The sequence below is a fragment of the Taudactylus pleione genome, unplaced genomic scaffold (genome assembly GCF_031769625.1).
Source record: "Taudactylus pleione unplaced genomic scaffold, aTauple2 ptg000611l, whole genome shotgun sequence".
In the NCBI taxonomy this organism is placed as follows: Eukaryota; Metazoa; Chordata; class Amphibia; order Anura; family Myobatrachidae; genus Taudactylus; species Taudactylus pleione.
Window position 1 is genome coordinate 3,794,845 of NW_028285013.1, and position 19,505 is coordinate 3,814,349.

The 19,505-nt window shown below is 48.7% G+C and overlaps 1 protein-coding gene across 2 annotated transcripts in view; it reads left to right on the forward strand.

Moving 5' to 3' along the window:
- ST3GAL5 (ST3 beta-galactoside alpha-2,3-sialyltransferase 5) overlaps positions 1–19,505 on the forward strand; it is a 123,567-nt gene that overhangs the window by 18,147 nt on the left and 85,915 nt on the right. The window contains exon 1 of one of the 2 annotated variants that reach the window (XM_088454285.1): positions 17,280–17,580. The exons of the other annotated variant lie outside the window; for it this stretch is intronic. The gene's annotated coding sequence lies outside the window, so the exon portion shown is untranslated. Of the gene's footprint in view, positions 1–17,279; positions 17,581–19,505 lie in introns of those variants that run through there. 2 annotated transcript variants of the gene reach the window in all.

The window sequence follows — 19,505 nt, forward strand, 5'->3', positions numbered from 1 at the left end:
CGTACCATGTTGCGAGCTCGGAAACCGTCTTCCGCGAGGATATACCATCGCGTGTGGCATACGTTCTTCCAGTGGTGTCGACCGAGAGGTTATGCACCGCGGGAGTTTCGTCTGTCTCGGATTCTCGCCTTCCTGCAAGCGGGACTAGATCATGGGCTTCGCCTTGCTTCTTTGAAGGTACAGGTTTCGGCCCTATCTGTCTGGTTTCACCGTAGGATTGCTACAATCCCGGATGTGCGCACCTTTATGCAGGGTGTTCTCCGCATTCAGCCGCCCTTTGTTCCACCTGTGGCGCCTTGGGATTTGGCTGTGGTCCTGAGGGCTCTCCAAGGACCGCCGTTTGAACCACTGGGCTCAGTGGATTTTAAATGGCTAACAGCTAAGACTGTTTTCCTTCTGGCCATTGCTTCGGCCAGACGTGTTTCTGAGTTAGGGGCTCTTTCTTGTAGACCCCCTTTCTTGGTTTTTTATGGGAACAGGGCAGTGCTCCGCACTCGGCCCGAGTTTCTTCCCAAAGTTGTTTCCCAGTTTCATATTAACGAGGAAATAGTTGTTCCGGCCTTTAACTCACCGGGTCTTTCCGTGGGTGAGGCCTCTTTGGATGTTGTGCGGGCCTTAAGGACTTATGTTGACCGCACTTCTTCGTTTAGGAAGTCGGACGCTTTGTTTGTCCTCTTTGGCTTCCGTAAAAAGGGTTGGCCTGCTTCAAAGCAAACTTTGGCAGCCTGGATCCGTATGGCTATTTCTGAAGCTTATCTTCATGAAGGCCTACCGGTCCCTCCTTCTCTGAAGGCTCATTCCACTAGGTCTGTGGTCCTTCGTGGGCAGCTCGACGTGGTGCCTCGGCAGTTCAGATCTGCAAGGCTGCTACGTGGTCTTCTGTCCATACCTTCGTGTGGTATTACAGGTTTGACACCTTCGCCTCTCAGGATGCTTCCTTCGGGCGGCGGATTCTCCTTTCTGCACAGGAGCGTCCCCACCCTTAAAGGATACTGCTTTGGGACATCCCCAAGGTATCCTGTGGATACCCTATGGACCCTGAAGTAGAAAATATGAGATATGGTAAGAACTTACCCTTGTTATCTCTATTTCTACGAAGTCCATAGGGTTCCACAGGACTCCCGCCCTGTCGCACCTGTGCTGCAGATGGGCTTTGCTCTGGTCACCGGTTTTCCGTCTCCCTCTGGTGAGAATGTGATTCTTGTATGTGTCCAGATCTTTGTTCTCTCTCTTCCTTCTCCTCCTCCGGCCTATGGCTTGGTAACTAACTGAGGTGCCTTGGCCCGGGGGCGGGGTATAGGAGGGGGACCTAGTGCATCCTGGGAGGCTGAAAGCTTAACTCTTTGGTGCCCTGCGACTGACGTCACACCTATACCCCAAGGTATCCTGTGGAACCCTATGGACTTCGTAGAAATAGAGATAACAAGGGTAAGTTCTTACCATATCTCATATTTTTTCGTACTTATTTTATACACATATAATTTCAATGCATTAAACGCACTGTAAAATATATGCACTTTTAAATGTGATATATGTATGCAATTTTATGCTGGTGCACAGGACTGCTTAGTAAATACCTTGGTTGTATGAACACTGATCCTGGCGCCAGTAAGTTGTTTGAAATTGGAGCCCAGCGGCGTTTGTTCATTTGAAAATGGCACTGCAGCAGGAAGATTAACTCCTTCAGTGCCACAGCCGCTATCCTGGCCCCGTCCTCGGCCGCAGTCTCTTTTAATGTACTAAGATTAGAAGGATATACAGCAAAAAAAGTTTTCAATCATAATCTTCAATTTCTTTACACATCTGTGTATTTTTTTTTTGCTAATAGTTTTGCTGTTTTGATATTAAAATGTAATGTAGAAGTTTATAATAAAAGTTAAGTTTAGTTATCTCTAGTTCACCACCTACAGACACTTCTTGTCTCTGTATTCTAGAATGCTGTAGACTGTTACCTAGTAGACCGCAGGGACAATGTGATGTGTGACCGCTCCTGTATGCATGCTTCTTATTTATGATTACTAGTTCAGCAGCACTGTGGTGCTTTAAGAGTCAGCGTGGCTCATATTCGCCCCTTTAAGCTTCCATAGGGCCACACATTACCTTTTACTCACTGTAATAAGAAGCTACCCCAAAATGACCTCCGCTCCCCCACTTCACTCATCTAACAATGCCCCTCAGGACTTCTGCACGACATTCATATTGATCTGTCTGTTATTACTGAGGGAGAGATGTATGAATCCCTAGAGAGAGCTAAAGTGGAGAAGTTGCCCATAGTAACCAATTAGCTTCTAACGGTCATTACCTCGCACCGTCTATACCGGGTTTAGGCAACCTGTGGAACTACATACCCCAGCAAGTTCTGTCACAGTTTTGCGGTTAGGGCATGCTAAAACTGTGGCAAGGCATTCTGTAATATGTAGTTCCACAGTAACTGGAGGGCCACAGGTTGCCTACCCCTGGTCTATAAAATGACAATTACAAGCTGGTTGGTTACTATGGGCATCTTCTCTTTATCTCTCGAAGGTTTGATACATCTCCCACTCAGTCTTGCTTTATTACTGTTTGGCTCCCAATTGTAAATTGCAACTGAATATGTTGGCGCTATATAAGTATCTGTTCATAATTCCGACTTCCCCATTTGTTCACAAACTCCTTCATATAAAATTTATACCATGTTCTTCTATATACTAGATCAGTGGCTCTCAACTCCAGCCCTCATGTACCACCAACCGGTCATGTTTTAAGGATTTCTTTAATCATGCACAGGTGAGATCATCTATTTTGCCGAGTCAGTGATTATCCCCCCTGCTTCCACAGACAGAAATCCCCAAAGCGTGACCTGTAGGGAAAATTTGAGGGTTGAGGTTGAGAACCCCTGTCCTAGACTAGAAGCGCACCATTGGTTACTGTGATCCTGCATCACCCCCTCTTCCCTTGTGATTGGCTTGGCGAAGAATCGGTCATTAAAATTGGGGATGTTTCCATTTCCTTGATAGCCACACCCACTCTGTTGATGGTCACACCCCTCTCCAGTAAGATATGGTGGTCCTGCAGTGGATTTAGCACAGGGCCCTGTATTTGCTCAGACCGGCCCTAGTTACTAGATGTTACAGGAAAATTCAAAAAAATCTTTGAAGCTATTTAAGGGCCACTTCAGTTAGGGGCGAGCTGACGCTGCAATGGCGTAGACACTCTGGCCGCGGCAGCTGAACTCCAGCCCGATCTTACCCCTGGCTTCGTGGATCTTTGTATACAGCCCTATGGGGCTGCAAACGAAAATACAAAAGTACGATGGTTCGGTAAGTGCAGCATATAGCCGCACTTACACTCGAGTGAGATTTAATCGCGTCTAATTGAATTGACCCCTTAATGTACAATATTAGATATAACGCACTTTTAGGCGCTCATTCAGAGCCGTACGCTCTGAGCAGAGCGCACGCTCTGAATGAGGGCCGGCCTCCATGAAAATGGAGCGTCCTCCTGGACGCTCGTATAGCTGTGGGTCACCACCCACAGGCTATACGAGCGTGCAGTTTGATGGCCGCGATGGTCGTGACCATCGCGACCATCGAAACTGCGAGCCGGAGCCTGCGGTTGAGGTTTTCAACCGCCAGCTCCGGAGTGATTTCGGCTCTATCAGAGCCAAAATCACTCCCACTGACATCACTAGTGATGTCAGTGGGCCGGCTTCTGACGGGAGGCGTTCCCGTGGGAACGCCCCCGTCAGGGAGGCACGCCTACCAAAGGGGGCGTGCTGTCAATCAACATCGACAGCACGCCCCCTTTGATCAGACACAACGAGCGAAGGACTTTCCTTCGCTCGTCGCGTCTGGCGCATGCGCACGACGGAGCTCCCTCCGTCGTGCGCATGCTCAGTCCAGAACATCGACCCACTTGCGAGCGGACAGCCGCTCGCGAGTGGGTCTGAATTAGGCCCTTAGTTTTTAAATACAGTGCTCACACTTTATACCAATCTACACAAAGTGCATTGGAATGTTTCTCTGCCTCTTTATAATGCCCTCCTCACTATTTTGGTCTGTTTGAAGCTGGCGCTGTAAAGTATTTCAGCATTGGAGTGCCATGGGAAATAGATCACCCGGCATCTGTTACAGCAGGTGCCTGGCAATAGCACAAACTTTAGCAGCCACTGACCTCAGACCTTCTCATGCAATTTTTCATCATATCCAGACTTCTACGGTTCAAGTTACTTACTGTAATGAACAGTATAAAAGAGCATTTTAGTTGAATGTAATTGAGCAACCAGTGTGGAAAGTTGTGAGTTGTATTGGATACTGTGGTTTGGCCTGATGAGTGTTGAGGAGTGCGGCCTCCTCTCCCTCCCTTGGAGCTGGCATCAGACCGGATGCAGTAAGATCATAGTTTGCTGGGTCAGTTCAGTTCTTCGTTAGGACACACATAGGACCTCATTCAGAGTCGGTCGTTGCGGCCGCACGGTCGTAGAGGAAAGGGGCCGGACATGCAAATGAAGCGAACACACGTCATCTCCTGGGATATAAGGATTAATCGCGAGCATCGGGAACCATCGGAGCTGGTCGTAGAGCTTAAGGTTGACCATACCCTCTCTTAAGCTCTACGATCAAGTCAGTGTAAAATCCTCCCATGTCACGTGTGCCATGACGCTACTTTGTTAATTATGCACTCCCATTAAACGCTGTTCGCATAATTAGGCACGCCTGCGTTCGGATCTCCACTCCCCCGTTTTCAAGCACCTTCCCCTGTTACCACCCACAAACGCCTCATTCTGTCACTCAAACTACCGACCTGGCTGTGTTCAAGGAGAGAGAAATTTCTGATCGTAGCAGCTAGTTCGCGCACGCGCATTGCGAACTTTACGCATGCGCAGTTTAGCGAACATCGGTGGCGTACGGCCGCAACGACCGACTCTGAATGAGGTCCATAGTCTGTAAAGGATGGAAGGCATTGGCAGAGAGTGTTTCCAGCTCCTCTTGGTGTTGTATGCAGAACATACAAGTAATCGTATATCCGGGAATGGCTACTACCTCTATCTAAGACAAACATGCAATGGTTGTAGAGCTTTGTACTAGTCGCCTTTGAGCATCCATAAAGATGAAAGACCTTTGCTTCAAACTTAACAAAAAAACAAAACATGAATGCACTAATCCGTGATGGGCGTTCTTACTAGGGATGTGCAGGCTCGGATAGGTTCGAGTTTGCACGTGGAGTTCGGATTTTTCCCTCCAAAAAAACGGAACTCAGAAAGAGGCAAAACGTCATCTTACATGGACGAACATCATCATTCCTGGACTTTTGTCCAGGAATGATGATGTTCGTCCATGTAAGATGACGTTTTGCCTCTTTCTGAGTTCCGTTTTTTTGGAGGGAAAAATCCGAACTCCACGTGCAAACTCGAACCTATCCGAGCCTGCACATCCCTAGTTCTTACCCAATCACTTTACAAGCTAAAGCCACCCATCCTCCAATAGAATACTGGGCCTAATTCAGACCCGCTCGCGAGCGCTCAGCGCTCGCAGGCGGGTTGATGTTAGCCCAGTGCACATGCGCACGACGGAGGCGGCTCCGTCAGGCGTATGTGCGAGACCCGGACAGCATCGGGCAAGCCGTCGCTATGGGTCTCGCTACAAGTCATGTCAGTGGGAGTGCTCTCGGCTCTGATAGAGCCAAAAGCACTCCAGGGCTTGCGGCAACGAGACCCTACCACAAGGGTCTCGTCGCAAGCCCGTTGGTCTTGACCATCGCGACCATCTTTTTGGCCGCTCGCTATAGCTGTGGGTGGTCACCCGCAGCTATACCGCTCTAAAAATGAAGAAGGACGGCCCTGATTCAGAGCGAGTGCTCTGTCAGAGCGTCCGGCTCTGAATCAGCACCACTGTCCCAAGTAATCCCATACAGAACAGCAAACAGCCTGTCCCCCCCCCCCCCCCACCCCCGTGCCGCCTGAGTCCAACCAAATCCATACAACACTGCTCTGCCCAGCAAGGTTGCATAGGTTCTGCCGCTCTGTAGTGCTGCACCTTCCTAATATGGCTAACTGCCTCGATGTATGAATTTAATATACATCTTCAGTTACATCAGGTGCGTTTTTCAGCTTTGTACTATGTAACCTTTAACATATGTTAATGTCAAATAATTGGTTTACTTGATCTATATATTCTGCATCATTTTATTTTGGTTAATTAGTTGTATTGGAGAGAAATGAGAGATGTGATATGATGCACTTTTGAAGATACAAAGTTGTCAAGTAAGCACCGCATCTAATGCACCTAAATCCCTGTTTTATGTTCTCTTGTAGTTATGTAAAGTAAATACAGTACTTAAAAGTTAATGCTTACACGTATCCATATTGTTGGTGTTTTGGTTGCGTATGGGAGACCGGTAGTCAGGATGCCGGCTGTCAAAATACCGACAGCGGCATCCCAATGCTCGGCATCCCGACCGCTGCTCCGTAAGTATGCTAACCCTCCTCCCTTCACCCCCTAACGCTCTGTTCCTACATCCAAATGCATTCCATTGGTGCCTAACCCCTCCCCCTTTGTGCCTAACCCTAACCTCCCCCAGTGGCGCCTAAATCTAACCCCCTCCATCTGCAGCCTAACCCTAACCTCGCCCCACCCACCCCCGCAGCTAACAGCGCCAGTGCTCTGTCCGCAGGTCAGGATTCCGGCGCCTGGGTTTCAACAGCCGACATCCCGTGCGGAGGTATAATAACTACATCTCATTTTGCTTCTGCAAAGGTGTTATAAGGATACCTGTTTTGTAATGGTGGTACAGTATGATGATGCCTGATGCCTAGAGGCGGCGCGAGGATGCCTGGCGCCTAGAGGCGGCGCGAGGATGCCTGGCGCCTAGAGGCGGCGCGAGGATGCCTGGCGCCTAGAGGCGGCGCGAGGATGCCTGGCGCCTAGAGGCGGCGCGAGGATGCCTGGCGCCTAGAGGCGGCGCGAGGATGCCTGGCGCCTAGAGGCGGTGTAGAAATGCGGAATATTCTGAAATACGGAATACTTTTAGCATGACTGAGAAAGTGAAACTTTTGCTTTCTGATGGTTCAATGTACACAAACTTTGTTTAAAGAACAAAATTATTAAAAATATAGTATAAAATCACCTTCAGGCTGTGTGTATAGGGTGTATATGAAACTTAAATTAATTTCATGTATATACACAAACTTTTTTTGATACACAAAATTATTAAAAATATTGTATTAAATTACCTGCAGGCTGTCTGTATAAGGTGTATTTAATACATAAATGCATCCTATGTGTATAAGGTGTATATAATACATAAATGCATCCTATGTGTATAAGGTGTATATAATACATAAATGCATCCTATGTGTATAAGGTGTATATAATACATAAATGCATCCTATGTGTAGAAGGTGTATATAATACATAAATGCATCCTGTGTGTATAAGGTGTATATAATACATAAATGCATCCTGTGTGTATAAGGTGTATATAATACATAAATGCATCCTATGTGTAGAAGGTGTATATAATACATAAATGCATCCTGTGTGTATAAGGTGTATATAATACATAAATGCATCCTGTGTGTATAAGGTGTATATAATACATAAATGCATCCTATGTGTAGAAGGTGTATATAATACATAAATGCATCCTGTGTGTATAAGGTGTATATAATACATAAATGCATCCTGTGTGTATAAGGTGTATATAATACATAAATGCATTCTGTGTGTATAAGGTGTATATAATACATAAATGCATTCTGTGTTTAGATTTGGGTCCCATTCCCAAGGTATCTCATATTGGTACGTAATTATTCCAAAATACACCTGGTCCCAAGCATTTTGGATATAGGAGACTCTGGGTCTCATTCAGACCCGCTCGCGAGCGCTGAGTGTCCGGCTCTGAATCAGGCCCTCAGCCTGTATTTCTCATATTTTATTTTTACTTATTTTAGCGCTTCTGTCAATACTACAGGATGACTAAAGTTATATCCTGTTAATTAAATAAACATTATTGTGTATTTATGTAGGTCGTGCTGTCCCATTCCCTCTCCCTTATGCTATCACTCACTTTGCTCTCATACCTGCTGTTAGCAATTTACATCAGTCAATAGTAAGCTAGGGTCACACTTACTTGGCCGAGCAGCCGATTTGGTAAGCAACACACACCTATCAACCTGCCGCTCGATATGTCTGGCCAGACATCACAGCTGGTCGGACATTTCAATTTGCCTGCCCACTTGTAAAGTCCCTGCTGCCAGTGTACGGGCGGTCGGCGGGTCGCCCATACACACATGCAGATGCACTTAGTGTTCGCACAGCATCTATACGCACAGCATCTATTCACCGGCAGTGATTGCTGCACCGCAATTTTTCCGAACCGCGGGTGGTGAATGCACCCAGCAGGTTGTTTCAGCCAGGTGCTTCCAAAAGGGAAGGGCGCATTCTGCCTTTTGAAATCGGACAGAGTGCGGCGCCCCGCTAAAACAGCCTAGCGGGAACGCTATGCACCGATATATCTGCATAATATATCTGCTATGCCGCAGGGCCGTCCTGATGTCTGTGAACTGCGTTATTCACGGACATATCGGATTTACACATCCGCCGATGCACTTGCGATATATCTGATCTATCTAGTAGTGTATACCCAGCATAACAGTTGGGAGGGAGGGCACAGCACATGAACATGCATAATCCAACCCATAGCATGGTGGAGGACCACTCTCTGCACTGCGATCAGGTCATACTTACTGACTTTGTTTTCATCCTATCCGGGAGCAGTGCAGAGAGCCGCTGCTGCTGCAGGCCGTTGCAGGTGGCGGAGACAGACTGTTGCTGTAATTAGGCCCCACACCTTTCTCAGGAAGTCTGCACAGTTTAGCCCGCCCCCTCCTCGGGGACCCACAAATTGCCCATTAAATCTCCCCATCCTACCCACTTCACTAGGAAGATCTGCCTACACTTCTGGGGGTGCAGGGGGCTACACGAAAACTCGGGAGCCTCCCGCGACTTCCGGGAGTGTAGGCAAATATGGACAGGTCCTCACTCAGAGGTTGTGCAGCTGTTTAATACGTAGAGCACCCCCAAATCTATGTGGTGGGGAAGAAAAGGTTGGTTAATATTAATGTTTTCAATTTTCCAAAATGGCTCCTGGCCTATTCACTTCAGTTATTATACAGAATCTTTGTGTCTGTCATATCTGAAGAGAAAATGTGTGTTTTTGTTTTGTGAACATGACCAGTGGCCCCGAAATGTACACAAATTGCACCTGGTGTGGGACACACAATCACTGGTTTTCTTGTAAGACCAAACAGCGGGAAAACATATTTGCTTCCATGTTCTAGAAAACATTCAGTGAAAACAGTGCTTGAGATTCATCTCTGCATCATATTCGCTAATCTGTTATAACCCTAGGTGTCTGGACCTATGTCCAGCCCTGTATAAAGGTCCTATTTAAGTTCACTCAATGTTTTGAGATGAGGAGGACAGATATAACCAGCGCATTACTCTGGCACGTTATTGCATCAATGCAAAAACTGAATGTATAAACCAAATGGCAAAACTGAGCGCTTTTAATGGCATTGGTATAAATGAGACTGAGCAGTGACTACAAATAGTTTGAGTGATCAGCAGCTCTCCGGGACATTCAGATCCACTTGCGTGATCGGTTTTATCGGGTTGTGGTTTTCCACAACTCTCTGGGGGTCTATTTAGCATTGATTTTTTTTTTTTTTTTACATAGAAATCCGGAGACTATGATTTCTGTATTTTTTTTTATGCAATTCCCCTATTCAGCAATGGCATAATGGAGAAGATAACGCAATTATCTTCTCTACTAATTGCCATCTCGCTGAGTACCGCACTGTAGGGATCAGCCATTGATCTCTACAGTGCTTTAATGCTTTTTGCTATTAAGCAGAGCAAAAAACGTTAAATCACTCAAAAAATATTTCCTTTATATAACGCCATTTCAGAATGGCGTTATATGAGGAAAATACTTAAATATGCCGAAAACTGCAGGGACAGAGAGAAATTTTCCCATAAGCTGCAGCATCTTGTAACTTGTAACTTGTCTCCGTGCCTGGTTTCCGGCCTACAGGTAAGTCACTCTAGAGCCTGTTAAACCTGCCAAAAGTGATTGACATGTGTATACAGGCTTTATACTAGCCTGTATACATGTATATTTATGTGCTATTATATTTAACATTTATATATACACATGTCAATCAGTTTGCACAGGCTGGAGCTGTACTTACCCCATCGGCGGTCACCGCCAACAGGGACGGAGACTGTTGTCGAGCGCATGACTGAGCCATGTGCAGAGGAACAAACAGAAGGGATTGTTTTCGGAATCCCAAAAACAATACCTTCTGTGACATCGCAGGGACAGCGTGTTACCGCAACCACTGTCCCTGCACAAAATATTGCTGAATAGCGGCCATATTTTATCATCATTGATAAAAACTCGTGACGATGTTGCCCGATAATATTCTGGGCAACATCGTCACTCTTGCTGAATAGACCCCTCTGTGTTAATGTCCATGTAATCCTGTGGATGAGCTACAATGTGCAATCACAGTTCCTCTCTGGTTTTCTGTCTTTAGCATATATTGTGGTGACTTGTTCCTCTTCACAGTAATCATTTATGATTGTTGTCATTTGTGTGGTTGGCATATCTGCTGCAGTGCAGGAACCAACTGATCAGCTATTGTTTTATCTAGTGTTAATTTTTTATTTTTATTTTTTACTTTTAACTATAGAGCTATTCATCTTGATTTGCAGATGGGATTTATAGCTGAAACCGTTTCATATTCAAAATATATGCGAGATGTGTAGAATCGACCGTGTAACCGCGGTTGTGTTTTCATCAGGGGTTTCTCTTTCAGCCACTAGGGGACACTGGAGGTGCTTATGCTGGGGTATAGAGGTGTGGATAACTGGAGCCGGCACTTTAAATAATTTAGAAGTGTGAAGCTCCTCCCCCTCTATGCCCCATCACCCCTCAGATTAGAAAATGTGCCTCTAGGAGCTGGTCACTACATGCTGTGCTCCAGCAAAGAGATTTATTTTATTTATTTTGTTTATTCAGCGAGTCTGCAGTGTTCCTGGGAGAAGCGTCAAAAGATATCAGTCAGCTTAGTGCTCGCATATCTGCTTCTGCTATTTCGGGCCGTAGAGCCCTCTGGTTGCGCGCCTGGCATGCGGACGCAGAATCCAAGCGTGCGGTGGAGGGGTTACCATTCAATGGCGACATGCTGTTTGGCCCGGAATTAGACAAATGGATATCCCAGGCCACGGGGGGTAAGTCTTCCTTCCTCCCGTCAACTGCACTGGCTCCCAGAAGATCTTACACTGGACCTTCCTTTCATTCCTTTCGTGCACCACATTCCTTTCGTGGTAGAGCCAGAGGTGCTCCCTCCCAAGCAATAGGCGGCAGAGGCAGAGGTCACCCACACACGGTTGCACGTAGACAGGAGCCTAAGCCAGCTGAGAAACAGGTGGCATGACGGTCTTCTGTCCCACCTGGGACCACCTCCAGTGGGAGCCCGCCTGCAAGGATTTCAACAAGTTTGGAACCAGACGTCTCCAGAACTGTGGATCCGCAGACTCATTTCCCTGGGGTACCGAATAGACTTCGAGGTCCCCCCTCCACCTCGGTTCTTCACTACAAGTCTGCCAATACCTGCAGACAAGGCCAGGGTTCTACAGGAGGCTATCAATTCTCTAGTAGTATCATCTGTGCTAGTTCCGGTTCCAGAACATCAATGAGGTATGGGGTTTTACTCAAACCTGTTTGTAGTACCCAAGCCGGATGGATCGGTCAGGCCCATCTTGAACCTCAAGTCATTGAACCTGTATCTGAAGATGTATCTGTTCAAAATGGAGTCTCTGCAGTCCGTTATTGCGAGCTTGGAACCAAGAGAGTTCCTATTATCCCTGGATATCAAGGATGCTTATCTCCACGTTCCCATCTGGGAACCACACCAAGCCTTTCTGCGTTTCGCCATATTGAAGGATCATTATCAGTTTCGGGCATTGCCGTTCGGGTTATCCTCGGCTCCCCGCATCTTTACCAAACTCATGTCAGTCATGATTGCTCTCCTTCGGTCATCGGGAGTGAACATAATCCCTTATTTGGACGACCTGTTACTCAAGGCGCAGTCGGTATCTCTTCTTACAAGTCATGCCTTACTGACATATCAGACTCTAATCCAACATGGTTGGATAATAAACTTCAAGAAATCAAATCTCAATCCGTCCTGGGAGGTCCTGTTTCTGGGCATGATCTTAGATACGGCATCACAGAGGATCTTTCTTCCAATAGACAAAGCCCGGGACATCGGTTGTTAGTTCAGCTGGTCCTCAGACCAAAGAAGGTATCCCTCCTTCTTTGTCTGTGTCTCCTGGGGAAGATGGTAGCGGCCTTCGAGGCACTACAGTTCGGGCGGTTCCACTCCAGGGTGTTTCAGCTGGACCTACTAGCACAGGGGTCAGGGTCTCATCTGCTTCTACATCGACAGATCCGTCTGAGCCCAGCTACCAGAGTGGCCCTTCTCTCGTGGACACAATCCAACAATCTTTTAGCGGACCGGAGATTCGGAGTGTGGGACTGGATCATCGTAACAATGGATGCCAGCCTTCGAGGATGGGGAGCAGTAGTCCTCGATTATAATTTTCAGGGTCGATGGTCCCCTCTAGAACGAAAGTGGCCCATAAATGTGTTGGAACTCAGAGCGATTTACAATGCTCTGATAGAAGCAAAACAGTTTCTAAGAACTCGTCCGGTAAGAATTCAGTCCGACAACGCGACGGCCGTCGCATACATCAACCGTCAAGGAGGGACTCGGAGTCGCCTGGCCATGCGAGAAGATACTCGGATTCTCAGGTGGGCCAAGAGCCAGTCAGTAATCCTGTCGGCAGTATTCATCCCGGGTGTGGACGACAGGATATCCACCCCGGGGAATGGAAGCTTCATCCAGACGTGTTCAACACGCTGACATGTCGATGGGGATGTCCCCAGGTGGACCTCATGGCGTCACGATTGAATCGTCAGCTCCCGGTATATGTGTCAAGGACTCGAGACCCGCAGGCAGTGGCAGTAGACGCTCTGACAGTTCCGTGGAACTACGACTTGGTTTACCTCTTTCCTCCGATTCCAATTCTTCCTCGACTGCTAAAAAGGATAAAACACGAGTCAGCCTCTGTCATTCTCGTGGCTCCGAACTGGCCTCGGAGAAGTTGGTTCGTGACCTTCGGTCCCTATTGTCAGACGATCTGTGGCCCCTTCCTCTGCCCCCGGATCTGCTACAGCAGGGTCCTTTAGTACACCCCAACCTAGCGCAACTGCGTTTAACGGGGTGGCTCTTGAAACCGATATCCTAAGACGCAGAGGAATTCCAGACTCTCATTCCCACCATGCTACGCGCCAGGAAACCTTGTTTCGGCTGCGCATTATCACCGCATCTGGCGTTCTTATCTCGTGGTGTTCCAGTCGGGATCTTATATCTAGGACTTTTCAGTTGTCCCGGTTTCTGCTTTTTCTACAGACTGGTCTGGATTCTGGCCTTCGTCTTGGAACTTCAAAGGTGCAGGTTTCTGCCCTTTCCATTTTCTTTCAACGGAAATTGGCCCTCATTCCTGAGATGCAGATGTTTCTTCAGGGGGTCTTGCATGTGCAGCCTCCTTTTGTACCTCCGATAGCTCCCTGGGACTTGAACTTAGTGCTTTTGTTTCTTCAGTCGTCCATGTTTGAACCTTTGGAAGAGGTTGATATTAAGTACTTGTCTTGGAAGACGGGCCTCCTCTTGGCTCTAGCTTCGGCTCATAGAGTTTCGGAATTGGGTGCTCTGTCCTATAAGCCACCTTACCTTGTGTTTCATGCTGATAGGGCTGAACTCTGGACGGTAGCCGCCTTCTGTCCCAAGGTAGTGTCGGCTTTTCATATTAGCCTATTGTGGTACCGTCTTTGATGGAGGACTCTGGTGGTTCTTCTACCTTTGGATGTGGTTAGAGCTCTCCGCATCTATGTTGATAGGACTGCTTCCCTCCGTAAGTCACTTTTTGTCCTTTATAATGCGGTTCGGAGGGGTTGGCCAGCGTCTAAGCAGACCTTGGCACGTTGGATCCGACTGACTATTCATCAGGCTTATGTTGATGCCGACCGCCGGCCTCCTTCGTCCATTTTGGCTCATTCCACACGTTCTGTGGGTGCGTCGTGGGCGGCCGGTAGAGGAGCCTCCATGTCACAATTGTGCCGTGTAGCCACTTGGTCTTCTGCGCACACGTTTGTTAAGTTTTACAAATTTGATACGTTCGCAGTTTCGGCATCCCGTTTTGGCCGTCTTGTTCTGCAGGTGCTGCAGAGCGCTCCCGCCCGTGGGGAAAACTTTGGAACGTCCCCAGCGTAAGCACCTCCAGTGTCCCCTAGTGGATGAAAGAGAAAATGGGATTTTGGTACCTACCTGTAAATCCTTTTCTCTGATTCCACAGGGGACACTGGACGCCCACCTCTGCGCTCTTAGCCTACCTGTTCGGTTTGTTCCATATGTTGTATGTTTTGATTATTGTGTGTTCTCTCCCTTTTTACTGCGCTTGTTCTCCATCTCCTCTCGGTCTTCATTTTCTAAACTGAGGGCTGATAGGGCATAGAGGGGGAGTTGCTTCACACTTTAAATTATTTAAAGTGCCGGGCTCCAGTTATCCACACCTCTATACCCCAGCATAAGCACCTCCAGTGTCCACTGTGGAATCAGAGAAAAGGATTTACCGGTAGGTACCAAAATCCCATCTTCTGTTTGCTGTCTTGCTCTTTTACAGAAAGCGGTGGAGCTTCTCTACCTTACATCGTTCTGAAATGGGCAGGAGCAGAAATTGAGAACCAATGGCCTGAAGCTTCATTAGCGGTGGCTTATGTTCTCCTAGTGGGAATTCTCTTTAAAGATTGCAGGCTTGGCGTAATAGAAAGCCCTTATCTACAATTGGGGCTCTCCTGTTCATCTCAGCAGATGTAGTCAGTCAATTCCAGTTTTGTGATGTTGTTCTTTTACCGTTTGTTATAAGAGGGAAGGTAAGAATACTTGTACAGAAACCATGGTGGAACATCACGTAAAAAAGGAGCTTTATGTTTAGTTTAAAAACGATATATCCTTGGTTTATGCATTAAAGGGGGTGAACACTTTTGGACAGTCTGTTCTTAATCTATACTGCCCCCCCATGCAGTATATAGATACCCCCTAGAAGCTCCATATTCCTCTTGTCATTTATATATGACCTTACCCTCTCTGCGCAATGGTCTGGCGACAAGCGGGCAGTTATTACAACATAATGGCCGTGGGAGACGTGAAAGCGTAATTTGGTCCATAACTGTACTTGCTGATAACAGAAACTTTTAATTTTTCTCTCTTGTTTTACAAATGTAAAGTGGAAGAGAATGTATATTTTTCCATTACTTAGTAACTTTAATGCTGCTTCATGGAAGCAATAAAGGAAGCATTAGTTAGAAGTAGCTGTTGCAGTATGTAAGTATGGGCTCGCTGCAGAACAGGAAGGGAACCTGTCACTTCTGAAAATTCATTTTTGCACAATACCTTGTTTGTTAAAAATTATCCCCACCCCCAAAAAAAAAAAAATGCAGCAACACCAAGAAAACAACAGTTTCTGTGTAGCAGGGCTGAGTGTACCAGTGCGGTCACTCACCCTGCTACTAGGCATCCTTACCCTCCACGCCTGGATGGTGGGGGTGCCTTGGGGCAGCGGGAGCCCCGGGCATCAGAGTGGGGTGGGATCCGGAGAGATCCCTGCCCCGTTCGAGCGTGTGGCGGGGCCCATCCGCAAGCTGGCCGGCGGGTCAGGATAGGTCGTGATCCCACCCCCCATCCGGCGCAGCGGGCGTGGAGGTAGTGGCGGATTGCCGCCGCTACTCCACGGGCGTGATGGCAAGTCTGAATCCTGGTGGATTCAGACTCAGCCAATCAGCACGTGCCCCTTTGAATGTGGCGCCGACTGTGAACCAATCAGGGCTCACAGATCGGCAGCCAGCAGGGGATGGCCACGGCGAGCCAATCGTAGCTCGCCGCGTCATCACCCCGCCCCCTGGCGTCGGCTTGAATTAGCTGGCGCGAGGAGAGGACGGGAAGTGCGACGGCCGGGACGGAGCGGTGAAGAGCTCCCGAAGATACTAGAAGGAAGACGACGGAAGTCCCGCCGGGCGGCGGCCATCGAAAAAGAGCTCACCCAGGCTGCCGCCCGCCGGGTGAAGAGCTGCAGACCGGCGCCCACCAGGAGTGAAGACGAAGAAGGCACCGGAGGCCCTGGGGCAGCAGTGTGCGACGCAAAAGAGCTAGCCCCGGCCACTGCTGCCCAGGTGAAGACTGCAGGAAGCCCGGAGGTGGCGGACGTTGTTCCACCTCCGGTGAAGACCACGCGGAGGCTGGGTCAGGCTCGGCTCCGCCGGAGGCCCCGGGACTGGTAAGTCCCTCACACCTCCCTAGACCACCAGGGTTCGGCGCTAGGCCGTGCCCCATTGTAGTTCGGCGCTAGGCCGTGGGTCATTGTAACTCGGCGCTAGGCCGTGGGTCATTGTAATTCGACGCTAGGCTGTGTCTCATGGTAGTTCGGCGGTAGGCCGTGTCTCATGGTAGTTCGGCGCTAGGCCGTGGGTCATTGTAATTCGGCGCTAGGCCGTGTCGCATGGTAATTCGGCGCTAGGCCGTGTCGCATGGTAGTTCGGCGCTAGGCCGTGTCGCATGGTAATTCGGTTCTAGGCCGTGTCTCTTGGTAAGTCGGCGCTAGGCCATGGGGTATGTTAATTCGGCACCAGGCCGTGGTCACTGTGAGTCTGTGTTAGGCCATAGGAGTTGTTGCTGTCGGCGTTAGGCCATGATCTTTGTAGTTCGGCGCTAGGCCTTGGACAAGGGACTGTCAGGCTAGGCCACAGGTACGCAAGGGCAGAAGGCCCTAGAAGCATCGTGAAAATTGGTCAGGCGGTCAGGCCCCCATCAAAGGTAGACCGGGCTGGGACCAGGACGTTCTCCCCCCTCAGTCAGGCCCCCATTAAAGGTAGGCTGTTGGTAAGTCGCTGCACCCCCCCTCAGTCAGGCCCCCATTAAAGGTAGGCTGTTGGTAAGTCGCTGCACCCCCCCTCAGTCAGGCCCCCATTAAAGGTAGGCTGTTGGTAAGTCGCTGTATCTCCCACAGTCAGGCCCCCATTAAAGGTAGGCAGTGGTAAGGTATCTGTTATTGTATCGGGTCCTGTGCGGCGCTCTTGCTGTTGTGTTCATCTACAGGTGCTGAGATCAGGACTCGTCCAGCAAAGGGACAAGATTATTGTTGGTGAGCGTAATTGTTTTGTTTGCTGTTTGTGTTGTGTGTCACCCAACTTCCCTTTTCCCTGTCGGGCGTTTTCGTTCGGGGTACACCCTTGTGCTTGGCACGTAGGTGTAGCCAGTCTGAGGCCACAAGTGCCAATGATGACCATCCACTGATCCCAGTGAAGGTCACCCCGCCTCAGCACCTTGTTCTTTTCCAGGGCCTGGAGTGGAAACCCAGTTCGCGACTGTCCGCGTCCGACCTGTGCTCCAGGACCGTCGACGGGAGCGGCCTGAAGGTGAGAGTCTGGGAGTCAGGAGGTAAGTGCCCGAGTCCACCGGCACCGCAGCCGAGACTCCACTCAGCCAGTTCAGGGGGACCCCCCCCTCCCACCTCTTACATTTGTATGAAAAGGTCTTAGCCTGTCCTTGCGGGCAGCGTACTGCAGTGCGTTTCGTCTAGTAACATCAAATACCTCACTGCAAATATTTTTCTTCATTAAAACAGTCTTAAAATACATTAACCATATTTGCAAACCATCTAACCTGAGGGCATACTACTAATTATTTTTATATCACACCACACACACAAATATGTGTGTGTGTGTGTGTGTATACACACACACTCCATAAATGAATACATCCACCTGGATGCCCTTGCAAATGCGGAAAAAACCCACCACTGCCCTCTCAGGGCTTTGAGGAATGCTAATCAGACCACATATAACCAGCATTTTCTGAGCTTCTCAGAGCCCTCTCATCAGGTTTATATATCTGCACCCTGATGACAGGGCCCTGAGAAGCTCAGAAACGTTGGTTACATGTGGTCTGATTGAGGGATTTATTTTTCGAAACCCGGAGCGTGCCGTTCTGTTTTTTTTTATTTATTTATTTTTTTCTACCTTTTTGATTGTGTGTGTGTGTGTGTGTGTGTGTGTGTGTGTGTGTGTATGTGTATATATAATATATATATTTGTGTGTATTTAATTTAAGTTGCAGTCTTTTGCTCCATTCGCACCGTATCTCTTGACTTTTTGCTACTGGTTGTCGTCCCTTTTATACTAGCTACAAAAGGAGAGTTTTTCTTTCTTGTTTGCGAATACATAATGAGCTCTTTAATTGAGGCTGATGTATTTTATTAAGCGACTAAGTGCTCGGAGCACAAGCCTGCTGAGCATTGATAAACAGAAATAGTAGAATCTTCTTTAAACATAAAGTAATGGTGGGTGTGGCCTGGATGGGCTGGATGTAGGAAGCTAATAACGTAGCTCCTAGGCCCTAATATCCTACATACTATCCTGATCCCTGTACCCGGTCCCTGGCACTGACTATTTCTCTCAACAATCATCACTACCTGCTCCAGGAGTCCTAGGGTCAGTCTGGGTGCGCTGGCTGCTGTGCTGTGGGAGCTGAAGGTCTCTCCCTGCAGTGTCTCCTCGTCGCGGGCGCCATTTTGGATTCGGCCCCCGGTCTCTGAGGCTGCACCTGGCTCCGGTGCTTGTCTCCTCTCCTGTCCAGAGGGTGCCCTGGAGGGCTGGGGAGGTGAGGGATCCTCTCTCACTGCCTGCACAGTATCCTACTTGCCGCTGCGGACCCGCGATTCCCGATCGCGGCCGCCATCTTGGATCCGGATCAGGCTGACTTGTGGCTCCTGTCTTCAGTGCTGGGTGCAGCACACTGCTGGTTAGTGTCCTGGGCGGCTCGGGGGGTGGCTGGTCCTCTCCCTGGATCTCTGGGGGCACTTGGAAAATACAGGTCCTCCTCCTCCTGAACCCAGCTGCTGGCTACCACCCTGCACTGCTCTCCACTGCCTGCTGTTCCCTGCATCTGTCCCTGTGATCCAGTAATACTGGGAAAAAACTCCCAGCAGTCAGCTGCTGCGCGGCTGGAGAGGTTCTCCCGTTCTGGAACTGGTGGGGCTACGGGACCCAGCTCTTCAGGGACTCCGTCTCACTCTCAACCCTCCTCTCCGCCTGCTCCTGAGGATTCTCCTTCGGAGCCTGAGATCACTATGCATAATTTAATGCAGGCAATCACATCTTCAGAGAAGACGCTGTCTGGCAAGATTTCTGAAGTTCATGTGGAGCTTTCACTTATTCGTCATGATATGCAGACGATGCGAGAACGTGTTGGTGAGGCTGAGACTCGTATCTCCACATTAGAGGATATCACTGCTCCGGTGGCGGGACGGCTTACAACCTTGGAGTCCCAGATGGTGGCCTGT